Consider the following 17439-nt stretch of genomic DNA (forward strand, 5'->3'; position numbering starts at 1 on the left):
TTTACTATTATTCAGGGGCATAATGCGGGCTCCTGCAGCACAACCCCCACCCTTAAGGGGCCACCTAACCTGTAAGGGGGCCGTCATTCATCCAAAGGCCAATGAATATATGTGGTATAGGGTGACTCATTGCTCCTCTTCACATTCTGCAGGGCGGGCCCTTTGTTTTTACATTACGCCATAGCTATTGTTCATTGTTTAATCAATGTTCCATTCATCAAAGTTAAATAGTTAAACAAAACTTGAACATTCAAACTCCATCATGCACACTTTACCTCTCCTTCTTTCTAAACACAGAATGTACTATTAACAAAGCAAAGTGTGTTTTTTCATAAAGTTTACATTCTTTACCACACACGTATGGGTGTCTCTCTTTTCTACAGGCAGATTAGTGAAGTAGTTTACTGTTTTCAATCAACATTTTCTTTTTCGAAAGAAAAAACCTTTTTCTATGTAACTTCCCCAAGATAAACGTGTGATAAATAAAATACATAATGAGTAATGTGTAATATGGTCCAACATAGACATCACAGGGTTCTGGTAACATTTACAAACCAATGAGGGAGGGATGGGGAGTCAGAGGGAAGAGACAGCATAAGGATACATAATCTGTTACTTTATTGTGCTAGCGCTCCTGGTCCTTAGTAAGTAAACTTACAAGGGGACGCGTATAGGCTGATGAACGTTTTGATTCGCATGGAGTATCCTAGGCATGTAGTGACCAATGTTATCAATAATCAATATAACCGCTAAGAAAATCATTAGTAAATTATATCAAGATTTCATGAATAACCACAACTCAATATACGGTTTAACAATTTTTTATTTCCTTATTAGTTACAATACTAATCCATACGGTTAATTCAAACTTTATTCAATCAGCTCAGAATTAGTTCATTAGTGACCATCAATAACATAATCTAATCAGAACTTGAGAAAACATATAATCTAATGCTTCAGCATAAACCAACAAAGATGAATATAACAACATTAATATCAGAGTTCAGCAATTAGTTCGTCAATCATTTGTCACTGTCAGAGTCACCCAAGGGAACCCTACCTAATCCAGATTAGCATTAGCATGTTGGACTTCATGCAAAAACAATTTAGAACATGAATTTGGAAAACATCTAGCTAAGAGAAAAACTATTTAACCAGCGCAGTTGGTACCTAGAAAGAAAGGTAAAAAAGTTAATCAGTCACATGGGGTGGCATGGTGAGCAAAAGAACGATGGATTAAACCCAGATCTATGACTGGGGGTGAGTGTTTGACAATGTTCAGCATTCCGTCCATCACTTGTTGTTTTTGCTTTGTCGCCCTAAGTGGGAAGGGTATGCCCAGACGTGGGTCCCGTGCTTCCCATGCCACTGGATTCAAGCTAGCCTGGCTGATGAGGGGTGAAACCCCGAAACCGGTCCCAGGATGCTTGCTTCCGGTCCAGTGAGGACCTGGCTTGGCAGTTCGGTCTGGACTGTTCCCATGAGCAACAGGGTCAAGACTGATTTGCATATGGCTGGGTCCAAACTGGGGTGGCATGGTGAGCAAAAGAACAATGGATTAAACCCAGATCTATGACTGGGGGTGAGTGTTTGACAATGTTCAGCATTCCGTCCATCACTTGTTGTTTTTGCTTTGTCGCCCTAAGTGGGAAGGGTATGCCCAGACGTGGGTCCCGTGCTTCCCATGCCACTGGATTCAAGCTAGCCTGGCTGATGAGGGGTGAAACCCCGAAACCGGTCCCAGGATGCTTGTTTCCGGTCCAGTGAGGACCTGGCTTGGCAGTTCGGTCTGGACTGTTCCCATGAGGAACAGGGTCAAGACTGATTTGCATATGGCTGGATCCAAACTGGGGTGGCATGGTGAGCAAAAGAACGATGGATTAAACCCAGATCTATGACTGGGGGTGAGTGTTTGACAATGTTCAGCATTACGTCCATCACTTGTTGTTTTTGCTCATGGTATGATGTCCTCATCATCCGGCTCATCGGGTACTATAAAGTGTTGCATCTTCCTCTCCAGTCAGTGTCTCTATTGTTCTAGTCCTGGGAAAGTACATCTAGCCTGCTCTACACAGCCCTTGTTGCAACATTTATTCCCTCATCGCCTGTCTGTCGGTACATTGCAGAAAATTCTAGCTAAGCAGACTTTATTAACATCAAGTGGTTCAGGGTCAGTTCAACACATTATTTTCTCTACAGTGCATGGTTATTCTGCTGCTGCATGAGGCCTGGCAAAAATAGGCCACAACTTCGACTAAGTTAACTCTACAATATAATGCAAAACATACGTTATACATCTTAATATGACATATGACTACATTGTTATTGCACATTTTCAATACTTCATGCATTTTAAATCATTTTAGTACAATTTCGTATAAGATGACAGCCGCTCTTCGTGGGCACATTTCCAAACGAGCACATTAATTTTTCTATGTTTAATTTTTCTATCATTTTCTTGTTAATCATAACGCATAAACACTCAATAATTTCTAATTAACATATCTGCTTCAACAATTGTGTGGTCCAATAATCACCTGACTGCGTGGCAATATCCTGCCCTCTTGTCAATGGGCACACCACAACATTCCACTACAGTCTTAGCAGGCAAGGCCTCAAGGTCTTCCCAAAATCCAAGTTGTTGCTTTTCGTAGCAAATCATGAATCGCTCTCCCCCTGATGAAGTGCCACCTGTGAAAACTGCTTCTTGTAGCACGTTTTATTCGAGACTGGGCTTTTCACATTTGCACAGGGATCACACCCATGCAAATGATGAAATTGTACACGTTAAGGTGCCATCTGAGTATCTTTACTGATGCATTCCATATTCAGGATGACATCCATGAAATATAAGCTTGGAAGAAACCACAGATAAACCACACATTTCCAGTGCTCTGAGTTCTAATTAATATGTATATATTATTTGAACCAATGTCAAACGGCATAGAGAAATGTTCTTAAATAATTAATCTGAAAATGATTATTGAGCACGCAGTAAGAAGTACTTCTATTTCCAGTTGTAACATCCATCCTTTGATCAGCAGACCCACATAGGTGGCAAGAAATGTGCAGGAGGACAAAGCAGAAAACAGCATCATACACACAAAGATTTCTAGGGATAGTGCATCAGATGAGGAAGACGAGTGGCAGGTGTAACACCTTTGATACACTCAATGGGAAATCAATCAACAAACGTTAAGTGCAAAAGGTCACCTGGCAGATCCCTGCCACCCAAGAAACTTTTATCCTGCGTATTGTATGTTAGTGCCAGCAAACCACTGTTTTCAGCATGCGACATCATGCATGTGCCTTGATACAGCTGTATGAACTCTAGAACTTCAAACAATTGCAAAGGTCGAGCATGTAATACTTAACGGATAGCACTATTCACTTGCATGTGCTACAGCAAATCTGGAGGATGATGTGACAGATGAAACTGTGACTCCTGAGCCTATGGACTATTATGTAACCAGAATTTTAAGAGCAAGGTCGGAGAAAATGTTTAGGAAAGAAAAATAATCTTCTTATGGATTAAGAAACTCCTACCTACTAGCCATGCAAGTGCATCAACCTTTAGTTGTGGGTTCATGCTAAAAGAACACCCTTTACAGTGACCTCTACTAAGTATAACTATTGATTGCATCTAAAAAACCATTGATTCTTCCAGTTTGCAAATGCTACTTTAACCCAGTCCAGATTGAAGATCCCTGATGCATCAAGGATAATTCTCTATGGGGTGTAGCCTGTGAACATGGCTGACAGGATGTAATCCCCCATGCTCCAAGCCAGCCTAAATCTTTAATTCTCCCAAATTCTTCAAAATCCTACAGCATCCTGATCTCCCGAATGTTGCTGCCCTTGATGAGCCTTACCACTGCCCTTGGATTGCTTGCGGACCGCTCTCCCTATGATGGGGGGAGAGGGAGACAAGAGTTGGAGGTGCAGTCTGCCAGAGCTGGAGCCGAGAGGAGAGCAGGCCTGCGGAGGCGAAGTGCCTTACGTGGTGACTGCCTAACAGTGGGGGGGGGGGGGGTCCTTGAGTGCCTGACCCGCCTGCCCGTAGGAGGAGCAGAGGTAAAACAGAGCAAAGGGGCTGCCACAGGGGCCTGCAGGTGGCCCCTGATTGCCACCTGCTAGTTGGAAGTGAAGTGAGGTTGGAAGGGGCCCAGTAACTGGACTTTGCCGGCCGCCGCTCCCTGGGCCTCCAGTGCAGCCTACATAAACGGGAGCATCCTGCAGGGTTCCGGGGAGCACATTTGTCCCTGCAAGAATGCCATCTGACGCAGGTGGCCTGGCTCCCACTGCTGTGGGGGGCTGCTTTGTGAGAGCGCCTCTCTGGGCTGCAGCGCTGAGCACTCATTGCTGACGCCCTGCTAAGACCAGTGGGATGAGCTGCAGCCCATGTGGCAAATATTTTAAAATGAACTGGTCATGCTTCGGAGACTCTCGATTTCCCACATGAGGACCATGCCTGCCCCCATGGCTAGAGAGCCCTCATTTTGACCGCATTGCAACAGCAGAGTATTTAACAGATGCTCAGCGGCTTCCAGGGAGGAGTAGTGAGCTGTTGCCTTGTCCTGATCACACAGCGAGGTGAGGAACATCTAGAAAGAAGGGGCGGTATTACCCGGGGACATTGGGGTGGGCATGCCCCTAGCCTGACTGCCCATTCTAAAGACACTGTGTATGCAGAGAAGACTAGTGCTTGGGCATACAGGGTGTCATTCACCCCTGTGCGGGGGGTAGGAGTGCTATTTCATCTGCTGCGGGATGCTGTCTGATGCACTATGGTCCCCGACTGTGACCTGTTCCTGTTGGTGGGATGAAGTAGGGGCAACCTCTTGGAGGACATATACTGGTCCTTAGGGCCTACATTGCTGCTGGGAAAAAGCCACACATTGGCCCTTTAAGACTGAGGTGCCCCTTGGCTCCTACACCCTTGAGCAAAAGACGTGATTGATCTGCCTGGGCCTCAGATTGTCTGCTCGTTGGCGGAGGCACTGGATATTGGTGACACAGGACCCCGGGTCACAGGCAGTTTTGAGAGTGCCTCTGGAAGTGATGTCGCATATTGCCCGAGTCTGAGGACCAGTGGGTGGCTCTTCCTCCTTCCCTAACTAGGGGTCAGGCTGCCGAGGGCAACCCTGGAGACCCGTAGCCTGAAGATTTTGGGGAGCTGACAGGGCTGTGGCGGGGTGCCTACACCAGGCCACACAATCATATTGCTGCTGGAGCCATCAGTAAGGACAAGGCAGCCCGTAATCATGCATCTAATACCATTACCCAATGTTGTATGCTGTGGACACCCACCTAAAGGATCAAGTGCCAAATGGGTGCCTTGGATGCTGGAGCTCATCTGGAGGAGCCCGCTGAGCCTAAGATGGCAGAAATATTAGGAGCTATACAGGGATACTGGATAGCTATTGAGCACCAAATTAAATCACTGTCCATAGATGCGAATTTCCTTTGAGCAGACCTGAGGAAGGTAGCAGACAAAGTCACCGCTGCACAGACTAACACTGTGGAACTGCAGGGGTACGTAAAGGTCCTGAAGTGGCAGATGGCATAGATGACAATGGCAGAGTGGAGGTGGCGAGACGAGCAGATGGCAGGGGAGCAACATGTGATTCCATGAGAAAACAGAGGGGACGTCTACAGAACAATTCCTGGAAGACTGGGTACCAACTGAGCTGAAAGCTCGGGGTCTGTCTGAGCTGATTGTCATGGAGAGGGTTCATAGAGCGCTGGTGCCTCGTCCACCACTGGGCCCGCCCCTATGACCATGATAGCTAAACTTCTCAATTATGGCAACAGGGACTGCATCCTTGGAGCAGCGCAGGAGCAGACGGTCCCACTCTTTGGCCGCAACACAATTTCCATCTTACTGGACTATAAAAGCAAGTCCAGGAGCAACGCAAATCATTTATTGGAGTCAAGCAAAAACTACGCTCCCTGAAGTGGCGGTATATGCTACTGTATCCAGCAAGGCTGAAAATGATATTTTAGGACAAAGCTAACTTTTTCGACAGCACAGAAGTGTGGGAAGGGCTGGAACTCAGAGAGTGCCACATCTCTGGGCACTGGTGGCAGCAAGCAACAATACTGGGGGACCCACCCCAACTGTTAGAGGGAATCCAAATGTATCCCCCTGGGCTCACAGAAAGTGATGCTGGGAAGCCCGTTGGGTAGTCATTCGCTTTATAAATACCTTGCATAGCATAGCACTGGAGAGGAAGGAACTATGCGTGACCTCCCTAGAGGGGGTAGAAGGTGACCCCTGGAAAATGGAACTGGGTGTGGCGCTCCGGACCCCTCTACAAACACTGTGCCTTACTCTTTGGCCACCTCTGAGGTGGTACCTGGAAGCAGCTGAATAATGATGACACCGGTCTGTTTTCTGTGTTGGGACCGAGGTGGGTCCAGCTTAATGCCTGAAGGATAGATGTGGGGTTCTGGATCAGGCATTGAGGACGGGAAAGCTGCCTGTGCTATGAATGTCTGCACAGAATGGTTGGAAAACATGGAAGACCCGGGCTATTGGGTCTTTGCAATTTGCATTATTGATGTACAGTCTATGCACATGTCCTTGTGTCGCGTGCCTGTTACGTTTGGGAGACATTGCTTGAGATGTGAGTGATTACATACGGAGGGCTGGGAGCCTTGCTGGTTGAAAGAGTTAGCCAGTCCCTGTTGGAAAGGCTGTGTAGCTGTGCTCATCCTGGTGCAAGCATTGGGTGGGCATTGGTAGTCTAATGATTTTCTATTGCTGCCTGCTTGGTTGGTTTTGTTGCTTGATTTATATCATTCAACAGCAGTTAGTGAACACTGGGGCTAAGCCGGAGGACGGGCAAAGCACATCAGCATTCCTGAACGATGATGTGGGTGATTTCCGAGTCCTAACCTGGAACGTCAGGGGTTTCGTCACATATGTTAAAAGCTATGGAGTACTCACCTTCCTGAAATGTCACAAAATTGACATAGCATGCCTGCAGGAAACGCAACTAAATGATGCAGGGACCCTGAGATTTCCCATAAAATGGCAGGGTCAGATATATCACTCCTCCTACTCCACTAATGCCAGGGGTAGTTTGATATGGGTGGCCCCGGGGTTCCGTTCTCCCCTATCTACTCTGAGGCAGATGTAGGGGGTCAGTATGTCTTCTTACAGGGCATGCTGGCTGGCCTGCCCCTGTCCATATCGAATACTCATGCTTTGAACAATGATGTCCCAGGGTTCTTGTGTATTAGACCCCATTCTGGTCAGAACGCCCTGGAGATCCGGCAAGAAGCCTAACAGGACAACAGCACTTTGAAGGGTAGCACAAAACATTGGGTTACTAGACGTTTAGAGACTGAAACGCCCCACTCAAACTGTATATATGTGCCACTCATGCTTTATCTAATGCACTCACAGGATACAAAGATCTGAACTTGGGCTCCATAACACTTAGGTCATAGAACGGGAGGCCCTTAAAGCACTGTTGAGAGGTACGTGTCAGGGTCTCACTCATGGGGTGTGCTGGAAGCTACAGGCAGAGCTCCTTAGGGAAGAAACCAAACTTACATGGACACAGACAGATGGTGCAACCACCCTGATGAACAAGAGAGGGAACACACAATCACCTCGGAATTGCAGACGTATGGGACTGGCTAGACAAATATACACTATGACAGTACCAACAGAGACTGCACTGGGAGGGGGACAAGTCGGGCAAACTCAGCCTGGATCCTGTGTAGGGAGACTGCCCCTCCACTTGAAACACACTTAACTACTACTGAGGGCACCAGGGTCACATCTAGGGGGACCATAATGCAAACCTTCAAACATCTACAGCGAGTGTACTCTGCAGACCTGGGTATTGAGGCACAGCAATACTCAACCTTCCTGGAGGGTCTAGATATCCCTAAACAGTCCAGTGGCAGCAGAAGCCCTAGACGCCCCCTAAATTTGGAAGAGCTTAGGACTGCATTGAGAGCACTCCCAGAGTCGAGGGTGCTGGGGGAGATGCCGTCCCACCCAAATTCTACAAGGCATTCTCGGCGACACTGTCACAAGGTCTCCTAGAGGTATTTCTTGGGGCACGTGAGAAGGGTATTTTGCTGCCTACCATGAGAGAGAGGGAGATTTGCATGCTCCTAAACCGGGTGGAGCAGAGGATGACAGCTGCATAGAGGCCCATCACAATGATTAATTAGGACATTAAGGTACTTTGCAAGCTACTTGCTTGATAATTCATATGACCCATTTGGTGCATGAAGACCAGTGTGGCTTCATACCAGGACTTAACATTGGGATGAACCTGAAGATTATCCCATGTTCTTCATGAGGCGCAGGGATGCGAAGAGGAGATGGCTCTGGTTGCTGTTGACTTGGAGAAGATGTTCGACATGGTGGACTGGGGTTTCCTGCTTCAAGTGTTGCAGGTCATGGGTTTTAGTCCTCAGTTCCGCAGGTGGGTTTGCCTGCTCTACACTGAACCGAGGGCCAGAGTGAGGGTGAGGTGTACTCGCTCAGCGGTATGGACACTGGGACACAACAGGGTTGCTCACTCTCGCCGCTCCTGTTTGTGCTCACAATGGAGCCGTTGGCAAAATGGCCACGATGGGAGATGCAGGACTGGGGCATGCAATCAGGGGATGTCTGACATATTATTTCACTATACGCTGAAGATGCCCTGTTTCATATGTCCTCCACTTGCACTTCCGTGCAGCTGCTACTTCGCCTACTGGAGGGTTTCGGAAGTCTCTCCGGCCTTCGGCTCAACAAGCCAAATCCCGATTGTTTCCGCTTGCCTCGTCAGGAATTCCACAGGAGAGGTAGCCACCTCTGGGCCTGTGATGGGAGACTAATCAGTTTAGATACCTGGGCATCAAAGCAGCACATGCAGCTGCACAACAGCTTAGCATTAATGTCGATCAGATCCTGGAGGGACTTAAGTCCTGCATTCTTTTCTGGTACATTTTGCCCCTCTCTCTGATGGGCCGTTTAGCCATCTCCAGAACGGTACTGCTTCCAGGTGCCTGTATGTAACAAAGAATTCGCTATGCTCCCTTCCAGCGAGGGTCTTCAAGCAATTGGACTTCCTACTCATATCCCTCCTGTGGGCAGGTAGACATTGCAGGGTGGCCCTGATGACACTGAAGAAGACATTTGAGGAGGGGGAGTCTGGAGGCCCCACAACTTGACCTATACTACTAACCTGCACATTTATAGCATGCGGCCCGTTGGCTGGATCCCAATGATAATTGGGAAAAATGGCTACTGACGGGAAGAGTTGATGTAGAGGCTCCTACCTGAGCTCCTGGTGGAAGGGGCAGGACTCCCGCAAGATGTCCTGCATGTAGTACGAGTCACGGCCTCTATCTGGCAACGGTTTGCTCAAACAGAGCTAAAGAGGGCCTGCTCTATCGAGAACTCCCTATCTGAATAGTGAAACCCTTCAGACAGTTGGATGCAGTGTAGTTCCAGTCCAGGCATGGAACATGGGTGGTTGCAATAATCTTGGGGATTTGTACCCCTGATAGATTTTTTTTATCATTTCAGGAGGCACATACTACATTTGCAGAAGGTTCCGGAACATTTCTTACATCATGCCAATTGACAGACATAGCTAGGGAAACCTGGCCCACTTCTCCTGAGGCTCCCGGACTCACACACACTCTAGAAATACTCTTGTCCTCTGGTTCCGGCCACCACTTGATCACGCTGTTATACAAGGCAATGAGAATGGACGCTGTGGGGCACAATCCACGGTCACGGGCTTCATGGGAAACTGATCTAGCTGTCCGGCTAGGGGAAGGGGATTGGACACGTATAAATACCCTCACCCACACGGTCTCCTGTAATGCCTTTTTTAAGATGATCCACTATAATTTCCTACACAGGACCTAACTAACCCCTAGAGACCTGCACCGTATGACCTCCCCCCAACTGGACAGTTGTCCCTTGAACTTACACCACAGTGCTGCCTCCTGGGTAACATCCATCATGCGAGGGGAAGGAAGATGGTGTATACATTTCTGTAACTGGCACTGGTTCTAGCCAAACGCAGGATTGCCATCACATGGATGGGGACAAAGAGCACCTGAATTTGACCGTTGGCGTAGAGATGTACAGAAATGGGCTTTAGCAGAGGAATCACACATAAAGCTCAGTACAGGAGATGAAAAGGTGGTGGAGGACGTTGTGGTCTGGAGGGACCTCTGTGATGCACTCCTTGACCCTGAGGCTGATGTGGCCTCCTCCAATGGCGAAAGCATGGTTGACGATGGTAAAAGCATGGTTGACGATGGGGAGGATGGAACACTTTTGGGGGCGGAAGAAGACTTATCTTAGGGGCCTGGATAGGCTTAACATGCCTCTGTTCAGAGTGAGTTTGACTTGTGGTTGGATTATCAGAAATCTTACAAGAGGTGATTTGTTATTAATGTATTTTAACTTAACTTGCTCTAAATGCTGTTTGTCTTATATTTCAACTAGTGCTGCATGCTTGTTTGATAAAATACTGAAAAGTTAAGGTTTTTACAAAAAAAAGTTAAAAATAATTCTCTATAGGACATTGATCCTTCCTGCAGCTAGTTAATGCCTTCCTGTCACTGACAACCAGACAAGGGGAGGAGGTGGCTGGGATAACACTGTGTGAAAGAAGTATGGGTACGGCGGCGTAACGGAACGTGAAGAATGACCCAGGCTTAAGTTTAAAGGTATGAAGGATTTATTAGCTATCTGCCAGTATAAAAGGCTTTGTCTGTAGACGTTTTTGTCGTCCCAGTGTTTTTTTCACATCCGTTGGGGTGTTTTTCGCTGTTGCTGGTTGGCTACCCTCTGGGAAATAAAAAAGGGGACAGGCATAAGTATTTGCGTGAATAGAAACAGGGGACATACCAACACCACATCCTGGTGTAACATCAGTGTCAAGACCCCGTGTGGCCTACAACGATGGAGTACCTTCTTTTGTGACCTTAAAACTTTGAACTAGTTCGCATCATGAAGTATCTAGAAGTCTTGCCATTCATCCCCGGCTGAGTGCTCCCCTTACCTCAGTAACACTTGATAGTGCAATCTCACAGGTACAAATATCTTTCCCAAATGTCAACTTCCCTCACAATCCAACTAAATAACCCTGTGTCGCATTCCACCACAGACAGGTGCAGAAACTCTCCTATGTTTATTGCTTGAGGATGCTACTCTTTTCAAGGGCCGTTGTGGCCTTGCCCACATCGCCTTTCCCTGAGTTGGTCTGGGCTACTGGATCAGCATCTCAGTGGTCATTCTCTCCCTCTTCATGTGGCTCACTCCCCTCTTGGGCCTCAGTCTCCAGGCTTGACGTTGGGATGTGGACTGCTTACTCTGTTATACAACGAGCTCTGTTGGCGTCCTCAAGTCCTCTGCCGGAGTCCACTGGGGTCTCTCTGGACTCTCTCCTATCTGCGCTCATTCCGTGCAAGTTTCTCTCATCCTTCGTTTCAGCATGCAAGCCCTCCTTCGGCTTCCCACAGCTCATAAGGGGATTGAAGTCACCTGGGGTTGTGGCACAGTCAACAACTAGAATGCTAACCAGCATTCTTGCAGTGGCCCGGGGTCCCTGCCAAAGAATGGCTCCTTAGCAGACTCGTTTGTTTTGACACAGGCGGGAAGCATCCTAAACAGTAACAAATTAGTTAACCATGTGCCCAACCCTGCACTGAGAGAGACTAAATAGTGCTTGCACAGTAGATTTTCCCAGGTTGTTTCTTAACATGAGGAATGATTTTCACAGCTCTCAAACTACAAAACAAGTATAGGCTGAGAAAGACTTCGAAAAGGTAAGCAACAACCCAAATTACTCTTCCTCTGTCTAGAAATATGGTCGAAATTTAAATGTGTTAATTAGGTTTCACCTACTGAATCTATTTCAGTTATTAAACGTCAGAAACGCAACCTATTCAGACCGGAGGCCTGCAGAGAGAGCAAAATCGTTAAACCTATATATTCAATCTTGAAAAGGAATTTTAATATTGGTGGCAAGTCAACATGCGTATGGTGAACAACACAGTAAGAACGCCAGCCTACAATGGTTAATTCTTACAGGCGCACACAACTTCAAATCACTTTTTAAAACATACAAATGAAATTATACAATGTGGACATTTAAAATACACAGTTGAAAACTCAGAAAGCATTTTAATTGCTTCCGAAAGGGTCTAAATGTGTGCTTTGTTTTAAAGCAAAAAAACACATTTAGAGCTTTAGCATGCTGTCTTAAGTCAATACACATCGAAAACAGAAACAGTAATTTAAACAAAAGTTCGTTTTCATGGAGAATTGATTTAGTCAACATGTTGAATTTTCAACAACAGATCGCAAATCTATTTCTCCCACTAATTAATCGATTGTGTCAGTGCTTAGCGCAGAGTCTAGAAGTTGGGGTTATTGAAATCAGAATTGTTCTGTCAAATACAAAATTAAAAACAATGACTTATGAATGCATAAATTAAGTTAGTCAATAAATGTATGATGTTGGTCACGCTCCTTAGCTTAACCAAGGATAACTAATACTTTCTGGGCTGGAAATCTTCAGCTCCCAACAACAGGTCCTTTCACTATACTTAGTTTGCTCTAATCAATAATCACAGGAAATCCAAGAGTCAGAGTGCAACAGTTCTCTTAGAACAACTGTCCCTGTTATAGGGGACCCAAAGACAAAAAATGCTGCAAATATTAAACAATGGTCTGCCAAATAAAAAAAGATCCAAAAGAGAAAAGGTTGTTTCAACATTTTGTGCACAAAGATGTCATCCTAATATTTTGAAAGGGTGAATTCTGAAGCCAGTGAATGTAAAATCTAGAGATGAAGAATCGAACTCTGTCCATTATGTTGAAATATTCTGCTTTCAGTAGGTGTTGATGCTCTCTTTGGAGGTTTCTCATCTGAGTTTCTAACCTCTAAAGTGTCAGAAACATATACATGTAAATCTGTTTCTAGGTTTTATTAGGCAATTGGTAGCAAAACCTAACCCCAAAAATAAGTGCCGATTTCATATTGGCTCCTACAAATATTTTTAAATTAATATTAATTCATACTTAATAAAGAACAAACCATTCCCATCTAAGGCAAATCCATCAATATGTATTCTATTCTCGACTTGGTGTCTTTAACTGAGCGTTTCCCGTTGTTAGATAAACCTTCACAAATAACTACGATCTTCTTAAAGGTTTAAGGAATTCATAACGATTTATAATTTAATTTCAGTCAACAAACATTCTAGATTTCCTTAACTGTATGCCTCAGACACCTACTGAAACAGGTCTTGATAACTTGAGATGTGAACATGTTAGAACTCCCCAGGGGCCATAATATATAAGTGCCCTGGGGGCGCAATGGGCATGTGCGCCTGCTTTACGCACCACTGGAGTACTAGGGTATTACAGAAAGGGCCGCAGACACTTTTGCGGCCCTTTCTGTAACACAGATAGTGCTGCAGCACATATAGCACCGGTGCTATCAGCAGAGGGCATTCCATCATTTGAATGGGGGCGTGGCCCCATGCACATGAGGGAATCCGTTTGCCTCTGCCCACGCCAAATTATAAACGCAAGCGCAGAAGCAAAGCAGCTGTCAGGAGGTGCACTGACAGCGCACCACCTAAAAACTGGCACACTTTCAGTTGGTCCCCCCTGATGGCAGCCCTCTGGAGAGGGTTCTACGGACCCCCCAGATATTCCCTTGTAGGTGGGTGCAGTCACTTATTGCACCCACCTGCAAAGGGATCTCTAAACCCCCTTAAATGGGCAGGCAGCTTGCTGCGTGCATAGAGGAGTTTTTAAGCAGCTGCTCTGTATTTCTCTTGAATGCACTGCCCCAAGGACAGCCAAGTTCGTGGATGCCCTGGGAGCAGCACCTTCATGCTAATTCAGCGCATTCTCCTTATTTATGCGCGGTGGACCTTTTGCAAGGTGTGCCCAGTGCAAACAAGGAAATTGGGCCGTATGTCTGATACTGCCCCAGGATGGTAATAATTAAAGGTCAAAAATCAATATTTTTATAAATCTGAATATTATACCTGATATCCATGCACTATATATTTTAATAATTATTTTTCCTGATTCTGTGCAGCCTCTTACTACATGACCTTAAAAACATTAACTCTAGCTGTGCTCCAAGTCAAAGATTTGTTTTGAGCATTAAGTTTCAAGCATAAAGATGTACATTGTTTAGAAGTCAAATGTGATAACATCCATTTTCTTTCATGTTCATTAGACGCAGTATGGGACAGGTTAACCATAAAACAAATTATTCAAAGATTTATGTCTAAATCACGTAGGAGAGCATATTTTTGCATAATCAAATCATATAGTTTCCAACAGTGATGATCCACATATTGATTTCGAAACAGAATCAAAATGGAGACTTTATTTCAAAGATCAGGAATGATTTACTGTCTATCATTTTAGTATGTAAGTTTAACTATCAGTAAGTGCTTCAGAGCAACCTATGGAGAGTTCACAAGCTAAGCACTGCCAGCTGACAGCTTCCAGACCCAAGAATCTAGTTGCTGCCTCCTCACAGCAAAGATCTGTCACCCGTGTGTAGGTCACCCTTCCCCCAAAAAAACATTTTTCAAATGGAAAACATAACCATGTGCAACAAATGAATAAAAACAGTCTGTTGAGCTCTTTAGTTAGGTGAGACAGTACTGTATGATGGTTTCGGGGCCATCATTCAGTTATTCCTTCAAGTACCAGAGGACCATTTCATCTGAGATGTCAAGTTCAACTCCGGGGCGTTAGTCTTTCAACTCATTGTTTTTGAGTGTGTTAGTCTAATTGGTTCATTTGATGATAACCAGGAATACAACATGCATAGTACTATAGGTTGTAAAATAAACCCCAGGACTGGAAAAAAGTGTCTCTTTTCCTGACAAGGAGTCAGATGGTCAATCAAGTCAGTCTGATGGACATGGATCTTCATGGGATAACTTGGGTGTCACTAGCTTTGATGCACCTATTTATATGCAAAGACTATTGAAGACGAGCCCCTGACACAAACGTGTGGCACATCATACGTGCATTTGAAGTAAGATAACCTGTCCACCATCACCTTCATCAGCTAGACCTCTTGGCAAGTGTACAAAAGATAGTCTAAAAGGCATAGGCAGAATATGTCAACTGTAAACATTTGAAAGTTAATGTTCTGGTCTCCGTATACACCTCTTGTTTAGCATACATCTGAAACTTACCTGGAAAAGGAACATGTTCACTCTTGAAAGCAAATGTACTATGCCAATGTTCCATTGATCTTCTTGGCCCACTTTAAAGTATCAATAAACATGTCGAGTAATACCATAGATTGCCTTTTCTGTAGTAACTTTCCCTTACTTTTCCTAACAAAGAAATACTGCAAAAACCAATAGCTGTTGCTTCTGTATAGAGTAAAGGATTTCTCAGGTTTTTTTATCACCCACCTCAACCATTTAACAGCCTTCCTTTGGCTCTGCTGAAAGAATGAAGTCTTAGCTCTGTCAAGGATCCTTCACTCTCTTGATGCTTGCTTTCTGGTCCCTTGGGAACATGGACTGCAATCCGAATTGTAATACAATTAAGAATTACACTGCATTGATATATAAAAATGTTAAAACTAAAATCACTAAACTGGCACTGTAAATGAAACAGCCAAGATGGCTTCCCTCTCTCACACACAGGTACAGCGTGTGTGAGAACAGCAATGGAAGCACTTTGTAAACATGCAACACACGTGAGGCTTCGCGTCCCTTCCAGCTGATATCCCCTCTCTTTCAATGCCAAAGCAAGAAGCGCTTTGGCAGGAGCGCTTTAGCCTAGTTGTGATGTTACTACTTTAAGTGAGGCAGCATACTGCATCTGCGCTGGTAGGCGGCGGAGGGTGGGATAACTAGGGACTCTTCCCTTCCAGTAAACCCACGTGTACATAACTAGTCATACAACATATAGGGAGACGTGCGGAGCTGTGGCAGCTTTTCAGAGCGCACATATCACCACAGCCTTTCCTGCAAGATGTAAAGATGTAACGCTCAGTTTTGAAGTCCCGTTACATTCTGTTCAGAGTTTGTATTTTAAAATATTTATCTTCTTCATGAAATATCGATGCACGTGCCGGTCCCTCGGCGATACATATGGTAATTTTAAAGTTAGCAGACACTGGGATACACTTTGGTGTTGCAATGTAAAAACGTTAAACCATTTACACTTAATGCCATGTCGCCTTTCTGACAATGGGTGATTTGTAAAAGTTTGATATAGAATGTCAGAATGTGAGTGTTTTTTTTTTTTTTTTTTACCGGCACACAGAATAAAAAGTCAACCTATTTAAACTGAATCCTAGATTGGATGTCATTTGCATATTAGAGCGAAAAGTTATTTTTTCAGAGAAATAAATTGTTACAAACTCCATACCCTCTTAATTTCTCGCGTTTTGCGCTTTTGAAATACAACTTAATAATAAAAGGTGATTTAAAGAACAGTTAAAGCAGTTCCATGCTTATAAAATCCAAATGTTGTCACTTACTATGTACATTTAGATGTTTAACAGTAGTAGTGCTTAATTTGTAAAAACAAAAAAGGTCCAGAACTTATTTGCCTAAGGAGCCCTCTAGTGGCACACCCAAATGTCAAAATTGTCAATACCAAGGGTGTCTAGACTTTTTCTTCCCAAGCCCTACACTTCGTTTTTTTTTATCGCAGTCAAGCAGTGGTGTAATGAAACTTTGTTTGGGAACCCCCTGCAAAATACATGGATGGGGGGGTCCCATGCTCCGGACCTAGTCAAGAGCTCTCAGGCCAGGGGACCGCTGCCCGTACACAATGCCAGTGGGGGCCCGCTGTAGCTTGGGGGATCTCCGCACCTCAGGGGCTGCTGGGGCTATTGGTATGCCGCTACAGTATAATTAATTTTTCATCCCTACTATGTGACATTGTTACTGTGCTTCTATTTTCTCCTCTCTCCCCCTTTCTATTGATAGCGCTCAGTCAACGCTTGATCATGAAAAATAAGTTACAAATATCAATGTTGAGGGCTGAAGCCTTTCAACACACATGATCTCACAAATGCAATCAGACTGCTTCCAGACACCTCACAGGTGACTATCATTCTTTCACCTCCCTCCCTGAGGTTACAATAACTAAAACTCCTTCATACCTGGAATGTTTATGATCAAGCATAAAAGAAAAATAAGCATATAAAATAATAGGCATATCCTATGCTCCATTATATTATCTTCTGAATTTTCCTTGTCACATAAGCTTCCATAATACCGTATGTTTCTTTGCACATCCGGACCAGTTACCGTTCTTTCCAGGGGGGGGGATTCTCACCCACCCAGCCGCTCTCTTGATTCTAGCATGACCAACTAAATATAGACCTCTGCTTTATTTGTTTGCAAAGCCACGGAAAGCTTGCACTACCATTCTGACTGATAGATGTC

The 17439-nt window shown here is 44.9% G+C and overlaps 1 protein-coding gene across 6 annotated transcripts in view; it reads right to left on the reverse strand.

The window, feature by feature from the left end:
- The window catches only part of FTO (FTO alpha-ketoglutarate dependent dioxygenase), a 1516554-nt gene that overhangs the window by 475823 nt on the left and 1023292 nt on the right, over window positions 1-17439 (reverse strand). The gene's annotated exons all lie outside the window — the stretch shown is intronic.

This window comes from Pleurodeles waltl, chromosome 12, assembly GCF_031143425.1.
Source record: "Pleurodeles waltl isolate 20211129_DDA chromosome 12, aPleWal1.hap1.20221129, whole genome shotgun sequence".
In the NCBI taxonomy this organism is placed as follows: domain Eukaryota; kingdom Metazoa; phylum Chordata; class Amphibia; order Caudata; family Salamandridae; genus Pleurodeles; species Pleurodeles waltl.